The sequence below is a fragment of the Mustela nivalis genome (assembly GCF_964662115.1).
Source record: "Mustela nivalis genome assembly, chromosome: 1".
NCBI classification, from domain to species: Eukaryota; Metazoa; Chordata; class Mammalia; order Carnivora; family Mustelidae; genus Mustela; species Mustela nivalis.
In genome coordinates this window covers 60,530,195-60,552,487 of record NC_139020.1, presented here as the reverse complement: position 1 = coordinate 60,552,487, position 22,293 = coordinate 60,530,195, and the positions used below count along the sequence as shown (strand labels likewise).

At 34.2% G+C, this 22,293-nt stretch overlaps 1 long non-coding RNA gene across 14 annotated transcripts in view; it reads left to right on the top strand.

Moving 5' to 3' along the window:
* The window catches only part of LOC309870423, a 497,103-nt gene that overhangs the window by 165,922 nt on the left and 308,888 nt on the right, over positions 1-22,293 (top strand). The window contains exon 3 of one of the 14 annotated variants that reach the window (XR_014314580.1): positions 13,642-13,756. The exons of the other annotated variants lie outside the window; for them this stretch is intronic. This is a non-coding gene — a long non-coding RNA (uncharacterized lncRNA). The remainder of the gene's footprint in view (positions 1-13,641; positions 13,757-22,293) is intronic. 14 annotated transcript variants of the gene reach the window in all.

Here is a 22,293-nt window from a genome sequence, read left to right as displayed (position 1 = left end):
TTTTATTTTAACTGAATATTTGTCTCTTCCAATAGACTCAACTACGGCTTATGATATAAGGAACCTGGTTATGTAGAGGTTGTTATAGTGAATGGCCAGATGAGGGACTAGTAAATATTCTCTAAGTGTTTTCTTACAATAATAGCATTACAGTAGGGGCGCCTGGGTGGCTCAGTGGGTTAAAGCCTCTCCTTCGGCTCAGGTCATGATCCCAGGGTCCTGGAATAGAGCCCTGCATCGGCTCTCTGCTCAGCAGGGAGCCTGCTTCCTCCTCTCTCTCTGCCTACCTCTGCCTACTTGTTATTTCTGTCAAATAAATAAAATCTTCAAAAAAATTTTTTTAAAAAGAGCATTACAGTAGTGGTTATAATAAGATTAACTTAAAGAAATTGTGAAAATAAATTCCCTTCCTTTCCTATGACTTAATTTTCTTTACATGTATACATATATAAATATCTTATTTCCTACTGTAATTTCCATTTTCATTTATTTTCTTTTATCTTGCAAGTATGTACTTTCGGAAGACATTTTAAATCTTTGTGGTTTCTGGGATAGATCGATGGATCAGAGAATTGCTGGGTAGGTAAACTGACTAAATAGAATGTACATTTTTTGAGGGGAACCTGGGCGGCTCAGTCTATTCAGTGTCTGTCTTTGGCTCAGGTTATGATCCCAGGGTCCTGGGATTGAGCCCCTTGTCAGGTTCTCTGTCGTCAGGCTCTTTGCTCAGTGGGGAGCCTGCTTCTCCCTTCTTCCTCTGCTTCCTTCCCCACTTGCTTCTGCTCTCTTTCTCTAATAAATAAATAAAATCTTTAAAAAAAAATAGAATGTACATTTTTTTTAAAGATTTTACACCTCACGGCTATACAAATAATGGAGAAAAGATTAGCTAACCATGGGCCTCCCATCTTCTTTCTCACCATGCCTTCTTTCCAAACTCCAGTAGATATTTAGTAGATGTCTGCTCTGCCAGCAACTTTCCAGGTGCTAGATATAATTTCTGAACAATAGAGACATAGCCCTTATTCTTGTGGGTCCTACTGTCTAATAGGAAAATATAATAAACATATAAATAAGCATTAAAACATAGATATATAATAAAATAGCATATTTTGCTGGATTTCTCAATTCTGGTATGAGTTAGGGAGTTTATAGTGGAGAAATTATCTTCAATGACCTGCCATATTAAGAATCATAGATCACTTGTAGATTTTAAAAATGCAGGCTGGCCAAAGTATTTCAGATTATGTTTCATGGGGTGGGTGGCCTTGGGATGAAGATAGATAAAGCAATACTTGCTTTCAAGGTGAATCAGAAAGAAGCCAGCTTTGTAAACCTGGCTTACTAGATATGAGGTTAAGTGACCTCAATGTGTTTCAGATCACAGATTGAAAAATCATGGGAATTTTTTAAATGACAAAATATTATCTCTTAAAAAGATTGTTTATGAATAGTCCAGAGTTTACCTGTGAACTGGGTTGTAGTAAATAGTGATAAAGGAGTAGGTGATAGAAATGTATATTTTTCCTTCCGCTCTTTGGACATGTGTGTGAAATATTTTTGTCTCTGATCAGATTGTTCATTATGTTCCCTTTGGATGTGTGGACTGTTCGGCCTTCCAGACGTGCATGCTCATTCAAAGGCATTCCAAGTCATTATGCTGGACTTCAGCCTTGTTCAGTAAAAAGGCCATTTCTTCCATCAGCTGTCCACTTGGACATACATCCTTTTTACTCTCAAAAAGATTTTATATGCATTCAGAGTATATTAGATGGATTTGTCAAATTACTCACAGATAATCAGTTTTTTAAAGTTATCATTTGAGCTATGACCTCTCAAACTGTGAATTATAAGGTTTGACCCTTTGGCTCACTGTTTGACACAGCAGCCATTAATTACAGTTTTTAAAGGACATTTTATTTCAGTTAGAATTTGTGTTATGAAAACAGTTTAAGTATTTTTTTCCTTTAACTTTTAGGAATAAATGCTGAAGTGTAAATGTATGTATGTGTGTTTATATATATATTTATCTATTGTATTTATTAAATATTATATATAAATATGTTATATAAAATAGCTATTTCTTATATTTGACTATAAGTATTATATAGTATAATACTTATATAAGTATGTATATTATATATACACTTGACTATAGCTAACTTGCATAAGCATGCTATAGTCAAGTGTATTTATGCATATTTTTACCACTACATTAAATCTGTTATACATACCCATAAATATTTTTCTGTAATAACCTGTGATTTAACACTAAGATCATTCTTTTTTTTTTTTAAAGATTTTATTTATTTATTTGACAGAGAGAGATCACAAGTAGGCAGAGAGGCAGGCAGAGAGAGAGAGAGGAGGAAGCAGACTCCCTGCTGAGCAGAGAGCCCGATGCGGGACTCGATCCTAGAACCCTGAGATCATGACCTGAGCCGAAGGCAGCGGCTTAACCCACTGAGCCACCCAGGCACCCAAGATCATTCTTATTTTATATAACTCTGCTATCAGGAGGAGAGTGACTTTTTAAATATGTTTATCAGGGTGACAGAGACTTTATTATTTTTGAATCTAAGCTTTTCACTTTCCCTTGACCAAAGGTAGAGAGGTAAGTACCTACCTATGAATGCCCAGTGTCTGACAGTAATTTAAAAGTCATCTAGACGGTTCAAAGTAGCATGATGAGGGAGAATATAAACTGGTCCGGTGCATTTCATAGATGGTCGTAGCTTAAGGTACTGAAATAAAAAGGACATAGCAGAAAGGTCAGTTTAGCTAAGTGCAGAAAGACATCCAGATGTATGGATTTTTTTTCTGATTAAGTATATAGCTTAGATTGTATTCTTTTCCTTTTAGACCCATTATTTGTGATTTTTAAGGAGATGTTTACCTCTATTTTCTAAAAGCCAAAGTAAAGGCAATATGTACAACTAATTGTAGAATGCTTAACAAGACAGAAAATTTCTGAAATTGTAAGGAAATTTTTATTTTATTAAGTACATTTAATCATTTTCAGATATCCCAGACTGTCCTGGGATATGAATCTACTAGCTCTTCCCCCAAGTAGCTTCTATTAATATATAATAAAACAATCTCTTAGATAGACACATTTTAGGAATTTTATTTTCTCATGGCAAAAAAATAATTCTTTGAACTAAATGTAAGGGCTTGTAAATAAATCATAGAGATTATGAAATTTGAAAATAGTTTTCAGAGATAAGTATGCTGAGAAAAATTCAGTTTAATTTTCAGGTTTTATACTGACCTCCTCCTTCTTTGATGAAGATACCTATTCACCTTTTCTTATTCGTCCTATTACTTAAAAGCTAATACAGGATGACACTGATTTGGTCCCAGTCTACTTCCTGAGCCCCTAATTTCCAAACTTCTTTCCCACTATTCCTATCTTGCCTCACCTTCTTTCCTTTAGCACACAACTCTTTCCACCCACACTGCACTACATGATTTTCTTTAGGTCTCAGTCCTTGTTTTGGTACTTATTTCTGTAGCTCAGTTGTGTCCTATATGCTGTAATAAAGTTAAGTACCATTTTAAGACAAAAGATGTTTATTAGGAGGAAAAAATAGGACAAGGGAGTGACTTGTCAAGGGAGTTTTAGATCTTCACAAGTGAAATAGCATGGAAATGGAAGGATTAATACAGAAAGTCTTAGGAGTGTTTAATACTCTAAAATTTTATACCTACCACTATTGGTGATTATACTTAGTTTGAAACAGCTTTGTATATGTATAGACTTACCCAGGACCTGAAATTAGGCAATAATTAGCCTCTCAAATGGATCTGTTTGGAAAGCATTATAAAATAATAGCTCCCTTCCCAAAGAATGATGCTGTTGTGTTCAGGCTGCACTCATTTAATGGTGTCTCAACTGAAACAGGTGCCTTACTTGCTTTGTTCTCCAGGAGCAGCTTTATAGATTTAAGCACTGAGTATACAGTACACAGTGGCACTATTAACAAATCAGAATGAGGCCAAGGGAAAACTCATCTAGGATCCACATACCTAAATGCAGTTAGTAAACAGAGACACTAACTCTCATTAAGCATAATTAAACCTAATATTGACTGTAAACTGTTACTTACCTTAAACTTCTCTGTAGAGAGTGTGGAAAGGGATTAACCTAGCAGATTGGGACATTAATTACTACCTCTTTCACATTAAAGTTACCATCAAGAAGGGCTATATTCATAAATAAAACATAGAAGGGATTGAGAGACTGAAAATATGTAAATTTACTTTATAAAAAGGAAAGAAAAGCCTAAATTAAAAAAAAAAAAATAAGAGAGCTGTGAGCGATGCCAACCCCAGCAAAATGGAACTCTGGCTAATTACTACAAAAAAATAGGCTGAAATAATCACAGAAATGTGTCCTTGCCTTCTGACTGACAGAATCTGTTTCACAGGAGACTCCTGTTCAGCTGAGTCCTCTTTTTTCATGCATAGCTTCCTCCACTGCTGAATCTAATGTGGGGTTTGAGGAGCGGGTGAAGGGACCTGGGAGAAATAGAATTTTTTTTCCTTTTTTCCCCCTAGTCATTAATAGCCCTTTATTTATGAAATTGATTATAATTATTGTATAAATGTTGTTAGATTTGTCAGCGAGAAGGCGTAGTGCTTTTTTTGTTCGGTCAAAATGGTCTGGTAACTAGTCTCTTGCTACTATTTAATAATCTCCTTCTTGGGTGCAATCTAAAGAGTATGTTGTGAAGGATATAAAAATGTCAGCTAAATTTAAGATCGACTGTTAAGTTTTTATATTATACTGCTGCCCCAAGGGGGGAGGCCAGGATCTGGGAGATAAGAATTTAAAGAGAAAAGCAAAGTAAACTTACCTACCAGCCTTAGACTTGTCTTCAAAATCTACAGCCTGACTTGCTTGCCATGAATGTATTCTGATTTCTATTACCCGTTTCCTGTTTCCTTTCCAATAAAGATCCATACTCTACTTATTTCTTCACCAGGGTGAGGTTCTAATTTTGGGAACTGAATCCATCCTCCAACTTTGCTTATTTAACATGTTAAGCTTCTAGCCAGATCCTAGTGCTGTCATGCTAAATTTTATCTTTCAGGTGCTCTTGAACATCAGAGCAGTGTAGTAGTTGTGCATGGGAAAGAGAGAGCCTAGAAATTAAGTGTGGAGCTTGTGTTCATTTTAAGAGGATGTGAGGTTTAATTTTAGAATAAAACCCTTAATTTTTTCCCATGAATTTAAAGCTAGTTTCACAGCTCATGAGATGAACTAATGAAACAGAAATAATTAATGGACAAAAATCTATCCTTCATTTTCCCCATTGAACAAAAATTCACAAACTGGTTAGATGACAGAGGATGAACAAAAACAGTGAGAGTAAGAGTACTTCTATCCTCTGTTCTTGTAACAATCGTGACATTATGAAATAACCATAACAATGGCACTCTTATTAATCAGACATATTTATACAGAATTAGTGTTGGCTTCTGCTCTATATTACCTTTAGTTTTACATGAACTTTTATTATCTGTGCATATCAAAAAAGACATGGTGAATGAACAAAGAAGCCCTGTTATGAGACAAGTATTATTTGACATTTTGGGAAGCTCTTATTATAGGGTTTCCTCTTAAGTGAGAATAACGGGAAGGTTGTCATTAGTTGCACTATTACAGACACTCTGGATTGTTAAAAACAGAAATGGAGCCCACTTTTTTCCTTGAAGAAGATTCATCAGTTAGAACAGTTCGAATGATCCAAGACTTCTGTGACTTGTTCCACACCGCCCACCCCCCCGCCAGTCTTCTCGTTTTAAGATGTGAAACAATGATCCCAGAAGGCATCTCTTAAGATCATTGTTTTTCCCTTGGTTTACAGAGCTAGTTGGTTGGATGCTTCTCTCTCTCTCTCTCTCTTTTTTTTAAAAGATGCATAACCAGTTCAGATTTCTGGAAAATCCTTGATTAAGCCAAAATGCAAAGTCTTGCAAGGTCTATGGCCCTACTACAAACTAGATGCCTTTTATACTCCATCCTAAAAGAGGGAAGCTGTTAGTAAGTTTTTCTGAGGTATTCTCCCCATGCTTACAACAGGTCTGACTGGGAATTATGGTGAAAAAAAAGCAGGTTTATGGGTAGTAAAGAATCTCCTCTTAAAATAATTGGGCCTGGACTTTTAGATTGATCCATGGTCATGGTTTTGTTTGGTTTTGTGTGTGTGTGTGTACGTGTGTTGTTGTTGTTGTTGTCTGTTTTTCCACAGCTTGAAATAAAATTTTAAGTCCAAAGAATAAAAATATCACTGTTAAAAAGAGAATAGGTGAGTCACTACACTTGCAACACATCTGTTGCCTGAATAAGAACAACGATTCTGAAAGTGGAGGAAGTAGAGATCAAAATCACCACCCCTGGGGTCTTTTCAAATGACCCTTCCCCAATTTGACAATTATTGGTGTAGATACTTGTCTAAGAGCCAAGGATACTAGAAAACAGTTTGACCAATGGATAATTTTGCTGCTTTTATTCTTTTGAAGTTTAAATATAGAGAATAGAATAGAGATTTTATTATTTCAGAATTTCTCCCTACCCTACATCACCTCTTCCTGTCTTATGTTAACAGACATTGAGTTTGGGGGTTCAGTGAGAAAAACAACAAAACCCCTAATAACAGATAAGCTCTAAGGAAGAAAAAAAAAGCTGCTAATTTTGGGGTATTTAAACAGATGTAAAAGTAAACCAAGTTTTCTGAATGAGCCACAAAACAAACAAAAAACAAATAAACATTAAATTTCTATTCAACCATCTATCCTGCAAAGCAATAGAACAGGCCAAAACTGTTCTGTAAGTTTTAAAACACTTTAACTGAATCCTTTTAAAAAAGTTGTTTACTTGCTTATTTGTTTTTAATTTCCAGTGTTGTCTATTATACATTTTCAATTGGATGTTAGAAAGATAGGCAAAGCAATTTAACTTGTGGCTATTTTACTAGCCCTAAGTAGGAGGATACTTAAAACCTGTTTAAAACAGGAAAGATCATCCTTCTCTGGAGTCAAGAGATTCTTTGGCTTTGAATACTAGAAATGGTTTCATTTTAGGGAAATTCACCAAGCCATTTATTTAATACAGGATCATTCTATATACTTTTTTTTTTTTATAAGGCACTTATTGCTTAAGTGGCACTGGAAGATGGCTCAAAGCAGTATATATTTCCACATGTCTTAAATCCCCTACCAGATTATGAACTGTGGGAGCAAGGAATGTATTATTTATAACTTTATATCCTTGTTAGTGCTGTGGATATTGTAGGTATGGAGTGCATTTTTAGGTGATTCTTGTTTTTAATGTGGACAAGCTGAGGTCAGTGAAGAGAGTCACCAAATTGAATGGTAATTCAGTGAACTTTTAAAATATCAGAAAATGATTCATCTTACTTTTCAAATACATAAAATCTTCAAGGAGTTAAGTTCACCTGTGACCCACAAATCACTAGTTTCCCGTAGTTAGCCAATTATGTATTGCCTACCTATGACCTAATCTAAAGCTAGTTATACTTTGGGTTTGTACTATGTCCTTAGTAACAAATCCGTCCTTTCATTTATTTAAAAACATTTATTAATGCTAACTATGTGTGAAGCATACAGATGAAAATATATAGGGTGTTTACTGTCAAGACACCTGTGGGCTCCTGGTATCTCAAATACAAAAGAATTCTGTGAGTATTCATACCTTAAGAAGGTACTAAAAAGGTTACTATGGGAACATAGTAGGTCAAGGGAGAATTCATAAAGATAATACTGGAATGGAGATTTGAAAATTGAATAGGAGTGTGATACATGAAGGTGGGCAGGGGTGGCAGTGGTGGGAAAATGGTTGTATTGGAGAACATTCTAGGAAATGTTCTAGAAAACATTTTAGAAAACGTTAACATTCTAGAAAACGTTAACAGTGTACAAGAAAGCCTGGAGAAATATAAAAACCTGACTCATTTAACTGCATCTTTGGGTGGAAATAAGAAGTAAGGTTAGATGGGTAATTTCGGTCAGATTATAAAAAGTCATAAATCCTAAACTAAGGAGATTGAATTTTACCCTGTAACTGTTGGTGAGTCATTGGGAGATGAATGTAAGACAATATATTCACGAGGGTGGAGGTATAATCTATACCACATAATAATCAAATAGGTATGGAGGATGGCGGAGGAGTCATGGGTGAGCCAGCTTCCCAGCTTTGGTGAATTTTAGTGTCATTTATAAAAAGATAGAAAATGCTGTTGGCTATTATTACCCCCTCTCCTTTCCCAACTACACTCAAATTTCACCAGAGATGTTTATCTTTTCCATTTCCATTTCCTCACCAATATATTCACCAGATCACCTTGTCTGTATCAGAGATCTTTATCACTTTACCAAACTCTTATTGAGATCTCTTTGGACGGTTGATCTTGCTGCTCACTTCCTTCTTTTTGAAATGCTTTTTCTGGCCTTATTTTCCATGGCATCATGCCCTCCTGATTTTTTTTCCTATGCCTTTATTATTCCCTGATATCTCCTTTGTAGACATATTCTCCCATATCCAGCTGTTATACGCTGGTAATCTTCAAGGTTAGATTCAAAGCACTTCTGTCGATGCCCAGCATTTTAGGTATCTTTGTAGCCACAACACATTGAGATGTTTAAAGCCTTTTTTTGTAGGACCATATTACAAAGGTTATTTTTAAGTACCTACTCTTCTATTCCTTATTATAAGTGATGTACAATATTCAACACATGCTGTAGGGGAACTTATATGGTAACTTTGGTTTTAATTATACATCCTATAAAATCTTCCTGTTTTAACCTTAAGCAATGATTAATCCTCCTTGAATCTTAGTTTCTTAATCAGTATTATATGGGCAGCCATCCTAGCTCTTTAGATTTCATGATGCTGTGGTTGGTATTTTATAACTTGAAAAGGATAGTGAACTCTAAAGGATGTTCAGATGACACTTTGAATTCCATAGTCAAAGTTTATAAAATGTTCAACTGCCTTTTCCACATCTACATTTTACTCATTGTTTACTTTATTTAAGATAATTCCATGCTTATGGAAATACATATTCTGAATTTCATGTTTACTTAAAAACTCAGTTTTTTTTTAAGATTTTATTTATTTATTTGACAGAGAGAGATCACAAGTAGACAGAGAGAGAGGCAGAGAGAGAGGCAGAGAGAGGCAGAGAGAGAGAGGGAAGCAGGCTCCCCGCTGGGCAGAGAGCCCGATGCCGGACTCGATCCCAGGACCCTGAGATCATGACCTGAGTCGAGGCAGCTTAACCCACTGAGCCACCCAGGCACCCTCTTAGACAGTTTTTGCCATGACATTTATCAAAAGCTTTTTGACAATCTGAATAGATTGCGTATTCTGGTTACTGCACTTACAGATGCTTATTTAACCTCACAGGAAGCCCAGATATAAGATGTTCAATTAACCGCCTGGGGCTTAGGCTTTTGGGTGATCTTACCCTTTTATACATATTTTCCTTGTCTGTCTTTGGTTACCAATGTTGCTTTTATACTTGCTTTTTGTGACTGATTCACATTGCCAGTGTTTTTCAGTACTCTGTGAAAATGGCCATTTTGAGGGCAGGTTAAGTTACATATTCAGGGCACAGTATTATCCTTGCTCACTGCCCATTTGATACTATTGATTTATCTACATATAGCTTATTCATTAATTTTAGAATGACCTTTGTATTTGTTATTATTTGAATCTAGAATCTCCTAATTTGTGTGCTCAAAATGTATTTGAGGCACGGGAATCTCCTTAATGTTTTCCCACTAGGTATGTGTGTGTTTGGATGTACATACATAGATTTTTTTGTTATTAATTTAGTAAAACTAATCTTCAAATGTTCCTACTTATTAATAGCTAATTTATTACTTTAGCATGCCAAAAAAAAAAAACAACCCAAAAACTGAAACAATAACAAAAGAGAGCTTACTTGGTATTGGTATTGGTGTCTCTTGCAAATTTGGACTCATTTTTCTTATTTGTTTACCTTACCCAACATCTAGCAGGTGTTTTTTTCTCCCTTAGGATAATTTTTATTACACACTCACAATGTGCAGTCTACCTGGATTATCCCCTCAGACCTTCTACTCTGTGGCCTTTTACTCATCTGAGCAATTTTTCCATTTGAAAAATAAATGGTCTTTCCTCTCATATTTCTTTGTTCTTATCATTTAAGCATACAGTGTGATATTCTCTGTTTCCATTTTTCTCTTCCTTTGTGCCCAGTTTTTGGTCCTTGACATTTTTATTGTATAAAAAAGTAAATGGTTGAGCGACTTGTGTGATTTTCTGTTGTAAAAATACTACTTTAAGGGTTGCTCTCTATCTCTAACTAATTGTCCATTAGTGCTCTTTAGCGGAAGTAAGAGATCAGTTTATCTTAGGTTCTGGAAGGAAAAGAGCTGAATAATTAAGATTATTTATGACTTTTAGCTTATGGCCTCTTTAAATTATAGTTACACATAGTTTGGTCCCAAGCTTGCCAGAAATGGGAGAGTTTGTGAAAAAATTAAGTGCAAGTTTACCATTTCTGCCTACTTTATAAATTCAGATTACTTCTCTTGATATTTTCAAAATGTCATTGCAAACTTAAAAATCTATAGAATAAAGACTTGATTCTGCTCTAAATAAGAAAAGTTCCCCCACTCAAGTTCAAACGTAAGTATTGTGCTGCAGTACGATGCTACCAGCTGATTTAATCTTCATTTAATTTTTTTAAAAATATTTTACTGTTCCTTGATCCTGTGGGTAAAGATAGCAGATGAAGCATTATGAGCTGTTTATCACTGTCACACAAAGTCAGTCATAGGAAGTAAAAAAATATTACAATATAAATTCTTTAGACTAGAAACCATGGTTCCTCCATGGATCTTTTCTGTAGAAGGTCCACCAAAGAATAAATACTCAGTCAGCATAAATTGGTAAAAATTTCTAGTTTCACTTTGAGAGGGAGCTTTTAAAATACCAAATCTTGGTTAGCTTTGGGGAAAATCTCTTTCCTCAGATGGTACATATTGAAAAGTGCAGGTAGTTATGGAGGCATTCAAATAGAGATGAGTCCATTTTTAGTACATTGTATGGGGAGTGACATGCATGGAAGTCCATTAATTGCAATGTATGTTGTGTTCCTTTCGTTTTATTTTGCTAATGGATTTAGTATCAGATTGATGGGTGCTTGGAACAGAAGACAATTTGCAGAAGTAGGTAGAGCAGTGTACATATCCCAGCTAAAGGCCTACAAAGCGATCTTAATTGGAGGTCAAGCTCTAGATACAAAAGGAGAGGTGGAAACAAATGCTTCTCATCATGCATGAATTGAACTAGTAACCTTTTGTTTTTGGATTCATATTTTTTTACAGAGGGTAACATCACCTCCTAGGTAGCATCTGGAAATGTGTGGCTGTAATCACTACTGTATTTTAGTTGACAGGGTTAAGAGATGACTTTGAGTCCTGTGATATAACAACTGATGACTTAGAAGGGAGACTTGACCAGCTCTCAAAGTCAATAGCATTCTTGTAGGGAAATGCTATTTGGGCAATCAGATAGGTATCCTTTATAGCAGTAGTTTTCAAACATTTTCATAATAACCCACTGAGAGAAATACAATTAAATCATAACCTGGTACACACAGAGACATACAATTGAAACAAAAATATCACAAGACAGTATTTACCCTTTCTATGTGTGACACCGACATATATGTTACATTCTATACTGTTTTATCTCATTTGCCTTATGCTGTTTTTTCCTTTGCCTTAAAGGTCTACAACCCACTATCTTAATTTCAAGACCACTTAAGATATAGCCTACAATTTTAAAAACAGTGTTGTAGAGATCTTTACATTTCCTGGTAAGAACAAGACAAAGACATAATAACTGAAGAATTGCCTCTAATATGACTTGGTTTCCTTTTACCCTAAGCAGAGCAATCTGATAATAAATTCATTACCAAAATAAAATGAAAGAATACAACATACATTGCTATTAATGGACTTAATGCATGTCACTCCCCACACATGTGTAACTGTGGTCCAGTTTTGTTTTAGAAGCTGGGCCCATATGCCAACCACCCAGGTGTAAAGCCTAATTGCCACCTTTGCCCTCTGTTACCATGACAATGAGGAAAAAGACCCTGGAAACACTATCTCCGTTCACTCACAGCATTTGGATGTAAAAGCTCAATGTTGCCTCTGTGGTACATATTAGGAACTATGTGGTATTATGTTAAAATGAACCGGATTCCATGAGATGAGAGTGAAACACTGTTCTTCCTGTTAAAGTGAGTCATCTCTAAATTGTGGGATGGTGACTTGACATATTGGGCCTCTCCCTTGAATGTTGTTGACTGAAACAAATGTGAAGTCAAGTAGCCTGCATGTTTTGGTGCATGCCCAATTTACCATGGTTGTATAAATTCTTGGTTTCTTAGAGTATTATCAGAATATTGGCTTCTCAGAGTGTTTTTAAGGGGCATGGTTACTGATGGCAGGCCTGCCATTGCACCTTAATTTTCTTCATGTCCTTCACCTGAAGTGATTACTCCTGTTAAATCTAGTCCACTATCCTCAGCTAAGGGAGGAAAAGGGTAATTGGGGAAAAAACAGCTTTTGTAGTGATTTTAATATGTGTTTCTAGTAAAGGACCATTATTTGGCTGTCCAGAATACCTACCCTGTTCTCTTAAAAGTCAACAGTAAATAAGCAGAACAACATTTAGTCACATAGTGGTGAGTTGAGCATGGGAAGTTTTCTGCTATCATCTTTCTGGTTCATGTACTATTCTCATGAACATTTGTCGTCCTGCTTGACTGAAAAGGCTGGGATCTAGCTTCATCCTTGATTTTGTCGTGTTCATCTAGTGACAACTGTAGAATGGCTTAAGTAATGAATTGGAGATTTATATCTGTAGGACCTGGGTGAGCTCCATGAACAGAGCTCAGGAAACTGTCCTGTTTATTTTGGTCCTCAACCACTTGATACATACATACATATATATGTCTGAGTTTTAGTTAAAGTGTCCAGGTAGATAGCAGGAGGTACAACTATCTTGTTTCTGGCTCTTGCCACTTACGGACTTGCCCAGAAGTCTCTGAAGCTGGAGTTGTCAGAATTCATTCAGTTATGGGGTGGCTCATGCTACTGTACTAGTTACCCTGGGCTGGTGAGGGGATGAATGCTTGATTTCCAAAATCCAGGCAACCATAATAGCAGTAGTACTGGCCCTACCAGCTCTGGTGGGATAGTTGTGTACAGTCCAAGGCTCCCACTTGTCAGCCATGATAAAAGTGGTTTTCTTCGGAATTGCTATTAGCCTTTCTATAGTAAAGGAACTTTGCAGCAATGGGAGCTTCAGTTGAAGGAACCATTGTTTTCCTTGTTCCCCAGTATTGGAGGTCAAGGTAGAATCTACCCAGCTTCACAAGATGTTGCTCCATCCAAGACCCAGTATCTATTCCTCTCCTATTTCTCTCAGGGAGTGAATGGCTTCTCATAGTATTTGCTGTTGAGTGTACTTGCAGTGTCATGAATATTCTTTTACTTTGAAACAGACTTGTGACTGTTCAGTTTTCACTTTCTCTCATGTTTTTATTGAAGAATGCTGGAACTGGTGCTTCTTAAACCCACTCTTTGCTTGAGTGGATCCATCTTGATTCCATAGTCTCAGCTTAAAAGACATCTCTCCAAAGCAACTTTCTCATATCATTTTAAGGTAAGACCCTCTTGTTAATCCATACTGCAGTAGCATGATTATTTCCTCCTTAACGTATATAGCTCTAGGAAACTGTAAGAGTGTGAGTGTGTGTATATGCATATGTATCAATAACTGCATTTACATTTAGTGTAACTATTGACTTTTGAATTTATGTCTTATATTTTTTTTCCTGGTTTTTTGTTTTGTTTTGTTTTTTGTTTGTTTGGTTTTTGGGGTTTGTTGTTGTTGTTTTTACTTCTCTTTCCATTCCTCCATTTCCCATTTCCTGCCTTGTTTTGGGTTACTTGAATTTTTTTTTTAGTATTCCATTTTAATTTATCAATTATGCTTTTGACTATATATCTTTATATAGTTTTTTAGGGTTTCTAAGGTTTCCAGTATGCATACTTAAGTTTTCATAGTCTTCTTAGAATCAGAATTTTATCACTGCAAGTTGAATGTAGAAATCTTGCCACCATGTAAGGTCATTTACTGTCCCAATTTTGCATTAGTGTTGCATATCATATCTACATAGATTGAAGCCCCTTTAGATAATGTTATATTTTCACTTTTAACTGTTAAACATATTTTAAAGAACTCAAGCAGAGAATAATAGTTCATTATTTTTACTTACATGTTTATCATTTCTGTTACTTTCTCTTTATTCTTGATGTATAAAGTTTCTTTTTAGTATCATTTTCCTCCTGTCTGGAGTACTTCCTTAAGTAATTCGTTTAGAAAAGATCTCCTAGCAACAAATTTTCTTAGTTTTGTTTTCATCTGAGAATCTTTATTTCACTTCATTCTGAAAAGATATTTTTATTGGATATACAGTCTATGTTGACATTTTCTTCCTCTCAGCACTTTAAAAAAAGGGGTGTCATTTTCTTCTGGCTTCTATAGTTTCTTTCTTTTTTCTTATTTTTTTTTTTTTTAAGATTTATTTTAGAGAGAGAGTTCAGGGGTAGGGAGGAAGGACAAAGGGAGAGGGAGAGAGAAATTCTCAAGCAGACTCCCTGCCTAGTGTGGAGCCAGCATGCGGCTTGTGGGCTTGCGGGGCTCCATCTCATGACCCTAAGATCATGATCTGAACTGAAATCAGGCACTTAACCGGCAACCACCCAGGCATCCCTGGCTTCTATGGTTTCTGTTGATATCCACTGTCATTTGAATTGTCAGTCCCCTATAGGTGATATGTGATTTCCTCTGGATGCTTCCAAGATATTTTTTTCTTATCTTCAGTTTCCACTCTTTAGTGTTCAGATAAATTGAAATGCTGTATTGGGCATGGATTATTTTTGTTTTTATCCTATTTGAGGTTATTACACTTCTAGAATCTTTAGGTTTCTCTATTTCACAAAATTTGGAAGTTTCCAAATATTTTTCAAATATTTTTTTCAGCACTGTACTCTTTAACTCCTTTCCTTCTGATACTCTGACAGGAATGCTAGAATTTTTGTTACTACCCCATAGATCCCTGAGTCTTTTAATTTTTTTTTCTCTTTGTTTTGCATACTAGATAACTTCAGTTGATCTATCCTAAGGTTCAGTGACTCTTTTCTTTGTCATCTTTATTTTGTCATTGAAAATATCTGTGATATTTTTGTTGTTTATTTTATATTTCTGTTTCAAGACTGTTCCTTGTTAGAACATTTTTGTAATATCTATCTTAAGGTCTTTATCAGACAGTTTCAACATTGTATCATTTCAGTGTTCATGACTGTTATCTTTTCTCATGTGAATTGAGATTTTCCTGGTTCTTCATATGCCCAGTACTTTTTTTTTACTAGAATCTGGACATTTTAAATATTATGTTATGTATAGTTTAAATAAATTAAATAATTTATATCTGTTATGAAATTTTGAGTCTTGGAGACTCATAAATTATACAGAGAATGTTGTTATTTTTGTCTTAGCGGGCAGTTGATCTAGTTAGGTTCAGGACAGAAGTTACAAGCTGTATTTTGTGGTTCCAATGCCAGCTTTATTTTCAGATTTCTCCTGTGTATGTACCAGAGGTTGTCTTGGACCTATGCATGGACCTATGTGTTATTTTTTTTTTCTTAATTTCTTTTGTATGCTGATTAAAATCAGATCCATATATGTGCAGCTTGTGGATAAGCCCAGAATTTAATAGCAATTTTATGGAATTATTTTCCTGAGCCCTTTTCTCTCCATGATATCACTGTTATTTTTTCAGTTCCCTGCAGCTGCCCTTTTTGGCCCTCCAGCTAGCAAGTGATGGCTTTATTTACTGCACTCTCATGCACATTTCTGTAACTGAGCCCATGTTCAAGGCCAAGTGGTGAGAGGACAAAGAGAGGAAAATAAAAGCAATGGGATTTCACCAGACACTCATGGGACCACACTATTTTTTTAAAGTGCAGAAATTATAAGTATGCATCTAGGTGAGTTTTCATAAAGTGAATATACCCATGTTAGCAGCAGTCAGACCAAGAAGCTAAGCATCACCAGACCACAGAAGTGCCATCTTTCTTTCCCTACTCCCCAAAGGTAACTGCTATCATGACTTTTAATACAATAAATTAGTTTTGGTTCTTTTTGAACAGTACAGAAATAGAATCATGTGGTATATTTTCTTTTGCTTGTGTTTGTGAGATTCATTTTGTTGTTGCATCTGCATGAAGCTATAACTTTTTTTAAAAAATTTTATTGTTTTATGATAATTCCTGTGTTAGAATATAATAAAATTTATTTTTAAGGCTATTTTATGGTAGATAGAATTTTGGTTGTTTCCAGCTTAGAAGCATTATGGACAGTGGTTTTGCATTTCTATTTAATGTATACTAAATGTATACGTAATTCAGTAAACTAATGTATACTAAAGAATCACATTGCTGATATGCCCATGTTCAGCTTTAGTAGATATTGCCAAGTAGTTTCCAAAGTTATTAAACCAGTTTCTTCTCTCAGTATTACTACATGAGAGTTCTGTTTGCTCTAATCCTTGACAACACTTAGTATTACCTGTCTTTTTCATTTTATCTTTTCTGGTATGTGTGACATGGTAGACCATTATGGCATTAGTTTGCATTTCTCTAATGATGAGTGAAATTAAACATCTTTTCATGTATTTATTTTCCAGTTAGATATCCTCTTTTGTAATGTGCATTTTGAAGGTTCATTGCCCATTTTATACTTGGGCTTGTTACTGTTTCTGTTATTGAATTGCTGGTGTTCCTTTATATGGTCTGGATATATGTCTTTGTCAAATACACATATAACTGTCTGAATTTTGTCTTTTCATTGTGTTATAGCTGTCTTTTGATAAACAAAAGTTTTCATTTTAATAAAATTCAAATTGTCAATCTCTTTTTTATAGTCATTTTTTAAATACCCTGTTTTAAAAAGGAAAACCTCTGCTTGCCACAAAATCATGAAGACATTCTCTGTTGTTATCTTCTGAAAACTTTATTGTTTGTCATTAACATTTAGGTCTGAATTTTCCCTGGAAGGTATTTTTTTCTGTTTGTGTTAAGTTTGAGGCTGGGGATTGGGTATACAAGAGTCATTTAATTTAGTTAATTTATCTTTTTAATGTAGATGTCTAATTGATCAACCACCAGTTGTCAAAAGTTGGTTCTTTCTTCAGATACTTTAGCAGTGAATTTATCATAGATCAAGTGCTTACGTAAATAGTGGACCCATTTCTGGATGCTCTTTTCTGTTCCATCAGTCTATTTGTCTATCCCTGTATCAATAATACATTGCTCATTAGTGTAGACTTAGAAGAAATATTGTATCTGGTGGTGTAAACACCTTACATATATTCTTCTTTCAGATTGTTTTGGTTATTCTTGGTCCTTTGTGTTTCCATAAACATTTTAGAACCTGCTTGTCAATATCCACAAAATGAAATTTTCTGGGATTTTGATTGAGATTGTGTTTTGGGAAAATTGATATCTAGTTTCTAAATGCATTATATTTTACACTTATTTTAGTCTTCTTTAAATTTCTCTTAGTAATGTTTTAAAGTTTTCTATGTAGAAGACTCTATACATTTGTTGGATCAATTTCTATATTTGATTTTATTTTATGCTCTTGTAAACTGTGTTTTAAATTTCATTTTCTTAATGTCTGTTTGCTAGTATATAAAAAAACCATTCATATATATATGTATATATATTTATTTTATAGCTAGGTATTTGCTAAATTCACTTAATTCTTTTAGATTTTGTGGGTTCCCTTAGAGTTTTATTAAAACATTCATCATTTCTGTGAATAATTACAGTTTTGTTTCTACCTTTCCTGTCTGTGTAACTTTTAATTTTCCAGATTTATTTAGATATAATTGACATATAGCATGGCATAAGTTTAAGGGGTACAGTGTGATGGAAATGTGATGGAAAATGATTAACACAGCAGGATTAGTTAACACCTCTGAAACCTTACATAATTACCAATTCTTTTTTGAGGTAAAAGCATTTAAGATTTACTCTCAGCAACTTTCAAGTATATCCCCAGAAGTTATTTATCCCTAGATGTTATCTTTTAACTGAAGTCTGTGTCCTCCATATACCTTTAATTTCTATTTCTTGTTATATTAGCTAGAATCTCTAGTACAATATCAAAGAAAGGCACAATACTTGCACTAGGTTTTTTTGTCTGTTTGTTTTTTCATTAAAAATGCCCCTTATCAAACTAAATAAGTTGGTTTTTTTTTCTTAATTTCTCAGTTTTCTAAGTTGGCTGTGTGTGTGTGTGTGTGTGTGTGTGTGTGTGTGTGTGTGTGTATGTTTAAATCAACACAGGTTTTTGAATTTTATCACATTCTTTTCTGGATATATTGAAATCTTTTTTTTTCACCCTTTAATATGTTAACACTTAAATTAAAATAATTTATTTTTGAATGTTACTCCACTCTTACATTTCTGGAATAAACCCAACTTGATGTTGATGTGTTATACTTTTTTTTGTTTTAATGCGGAACTGGATTGAGTTTGCTAATATTTTCCTTAAGATATTTTTGTCTGCATTCAAAAAAAGAGACTGGCCTATAATATGTTTTAAAATATATATATATATATGTCTCAGCTGGTTAAGCGCCAGCCTTCTGCTCAGGTTATTATCCTAGGGTCCTGGGATCCAGCCCTAGGTGAGGCTTCCTGTTCAGCCAGGAGTCTGCTTCTCCCTCTCCCTCTGCCTTGCCCCATTTGTGTTCTCTCCCATGTACTCTCTCTCTCTCAAATAATTAAATAAAACCTTTTAAAAAAGATAAATAATATAGATATTATGTTCTTGTTATGTTTTGGTTGCAGAGTTATAGTATTCTCACAAAACAAGTGAGAAAAAAAGTATTCCTCTTTTTCTACCCTTGGGAAAATATATGTATGATTGGTACTATTCTTTCAGGAAGAATTTATCTGTAAAGCTGTTTGGGCCAGAAGTTTTCCGTATGGAAAGGTCTTAAATATTTTAGTTTCCTTCTTTGTGAAAAGATTTTGAATTAAATATGCAGCTTTTTTGTGTTTCCATTTTCATAAAATGTATTTTTCAAAAGATTTATCCATTTCATCTAATTTTCAAATTCATTTTCATTATTATCTTTGTAATAATCTCCTTTTCATCTGGGTTTCAAATTTTTGAAATTTGACATTACAGACTTTGTAATGTCTGTAGATCCATAGGAATGCCTCATTTTTCATTCCTGTCAAGGTTATTTGTTCCTGTTTCTCTTTGCTTTAAAATCCAGATTTCTAGAGGATGATTTTATTTGTCATTCTAAAAAGGAATTTTTAGATTTCTTCTTTATATATTGCTTTATTTCAAAATACTTGGGGTATTTTTTGATTAACATTTTGTTATTAATTTTGAGTTTATGGTCAGAAAACATATGCTAAATGTTCTAAATACTTTGAAATTTTTTCAGACTTCTTTTCTGAACCAGGGCAATTTTAGTAAATGTTCTGTATATACCTGAAAATAGTGTGTATTTTGTAGTTTTTGGATGTAGGGTTCTCTACATATCAATTAGATTAAATTTGTTAAATATTGGTCCTCAAAACTTTTATTTCTCTGTTGAAATTTTTAACCCTGTATTTTATCATTTCCTGAGATTTATCATTTAAAATTTACTAATATGATTGTAAATTTGGCTATTTCTCCTTTTGTTTTGTCAGTTTTTGCTCTTGAAGGCTGTATTATTAGTTGTGTACTAATTTAGAATTGTGATCCATTTTATTAGATTAACTAGAATTTTTTATCACTACTGGATTCTTTTTTCTACTATATCTTGATTAGGTATAGATTCTACTTAGACTGATGTTATAATATATATAGTTATATTTATAGTTTAAAACTATATTTATAGTTTTAAACTATAAATATAAATATTGATTGGATTGTTTGTTCCTTGGGTGTTGAGTTTGATAAGTTCTTTATAGATTTTGGATACTAGCCCTTTATCTTATATGTCATTTGCAAATATCTTCTCCCATTCTGTAAATTGTCTTTTGGTTTTGTTGACTGTTTTGCTGCGCAAAAGCTTTTATCTTGATGAATTCCCAGTATTTCAATTTTGCCCTTGCTTCCCTTGCCTTTGGTGATGTTTCTAGGAAGAAGTTGCTGCACCTGAGGTCAAAGAGGTTGCTGCCTGTGTTCTCCTCAGGATTTTGATGGTGTGTCTGTGTGGTGTCTATGTGGTCGAGTGTGTCATTTAAAGCCTTTATTTCCTTGTGGATCTTATGCTTGGATGATCTGTCCATTTCAGTGAGGGGGTGTTGAAGTCCCCCACTATTACCATATTATTATAGATGTGTTTCTTTGATGTTGTTACTAATCAGTTTATAAAATTGGCTGCTCCCATGGTAGAGGCATAGATATTTAAAATTGTAATATCTTCTTGTTTGATGGACTCTTTAAGTATGATATAGTGTCCTTCCTCATCTCTTATTATAGCCTTTGGCTTAAAATATAATTTATCTGATATAAGGCTTGCCACCCAGCTTTCTTTTGATGTCTGTTAGCATATTAAATTGTATTCCCCTCCTCACTTTAAATCTGGAGGTGTCTTTGGATCTAAAATAAGTTTCTTGCAGATATCATGTTGATGGCTCTTGGTTTTTTTGTTTGTTTGTTTTGTTTTGTTTTATTCATTCTGATACTCTGTGTCTTTTCATTGGGGCATTTAGCCCACTTACATTCATGGTAACTATTGAAAGATATGAATGTAGTGCCATTGTATTGCCTGTAAGGTGACTGTTCCTTTATATTGCCTCTGTTCCTTTCTGGTCTACTATTTTTAGGCTCTCTCTTTGCTTAGAGGACCTCTTTCAATATTTCCTCTAGGGCTGGTTTGGTGTTTGCAAATTCTTTTAATTTTTGTTTGTCTAGGAAACTTTTTATCTCTCCTATTTTCAATGACAGCCCAGGTGGATATAGTATTATTAGCTGCATATATTTCTCATTTAGTGCTCATGCCAGGCCTTTCTGGCCTGCCAGGTCTCTGTGGATAGGTCTCCTGCCAATCTAATATCTTTACTGTTTTATGTTACAGACCTCTTGTTCTGAGCTGCTTTCTGGATTTTCTCTTTGTCACTGAGACTTGTAAATTTTACTATTATGTGATGGGATGTTGACCTATTTTTACTGATTTTGAGGGGGATTCTCTATGCTTATTTGATTTTGATACTTGTTTCCTTTGCCAAATGAGTGAAATTCTTTATTATAATTTGCTCCAATATATCTTCTGCCTCTCTCTCTTTTTCTTCTTCTTCTGGATCCCAATTATTCCAGTATTGTTTATCTTATGGTTATCACTTACCTCTCAAATTCTCCCCTCATGTTCCAGTAGTTATTTGTCTCTCTTTTGCTCAGCTTTTTTATTCTTCAGCATTTGGTCTTCTGTATCACTAATTTTCTCTTTTGCCTCATTTATCTTAGCAGGAAGCATCTCCATTTTTTATTGCACCTCATTAAAAGCTTTTTTTATTTCAACTTGGTTAGATTTTAGTTCTTTTTTTCTTCAGAGAGGGGTTTTATTTCTCCAGATAGGGATCCTCTGTACTAATATAGTATGTTTATTATCAGATATAATATATCTAATATATATCTAATATGTATATTATATGCATATATTAGACCTGTGAAAGAACAGAGCCTCACACATGATTTAGGGTATATTTTGGTCTGTTAGAAGAAACTGCCTCCTAACATTTTAAAGAAAGAAGAACTTATTGATATACAAAAATAAGGGTAAAAAAATGAAGGGATGGAATGTGACTGTAACTATGAAAATTAATAAAGATTCTAAAAAAGGAATTGATAAAAAGTTGTTTGAGAAAGAAAAAAAAAAAGAGGAAAGAATGTGGTCAGTCTCAATACTAGAACAAAGCCATGTGCTAGATTTTGGTTATATTTTGACCTGTTAGAAGAAACTGCATCTCAAAATTTTAAAGAAAGAAAAACCTATATGCATACAAAAAATAAGGTTAAATATAATGAAGGATAGAATATCACTGTAACAATGGAAATTTAAAAAGATTTTTTTAAAAAGATATTGTTAAGATAAAATAATTTAAAAAGGTTAAAATAAG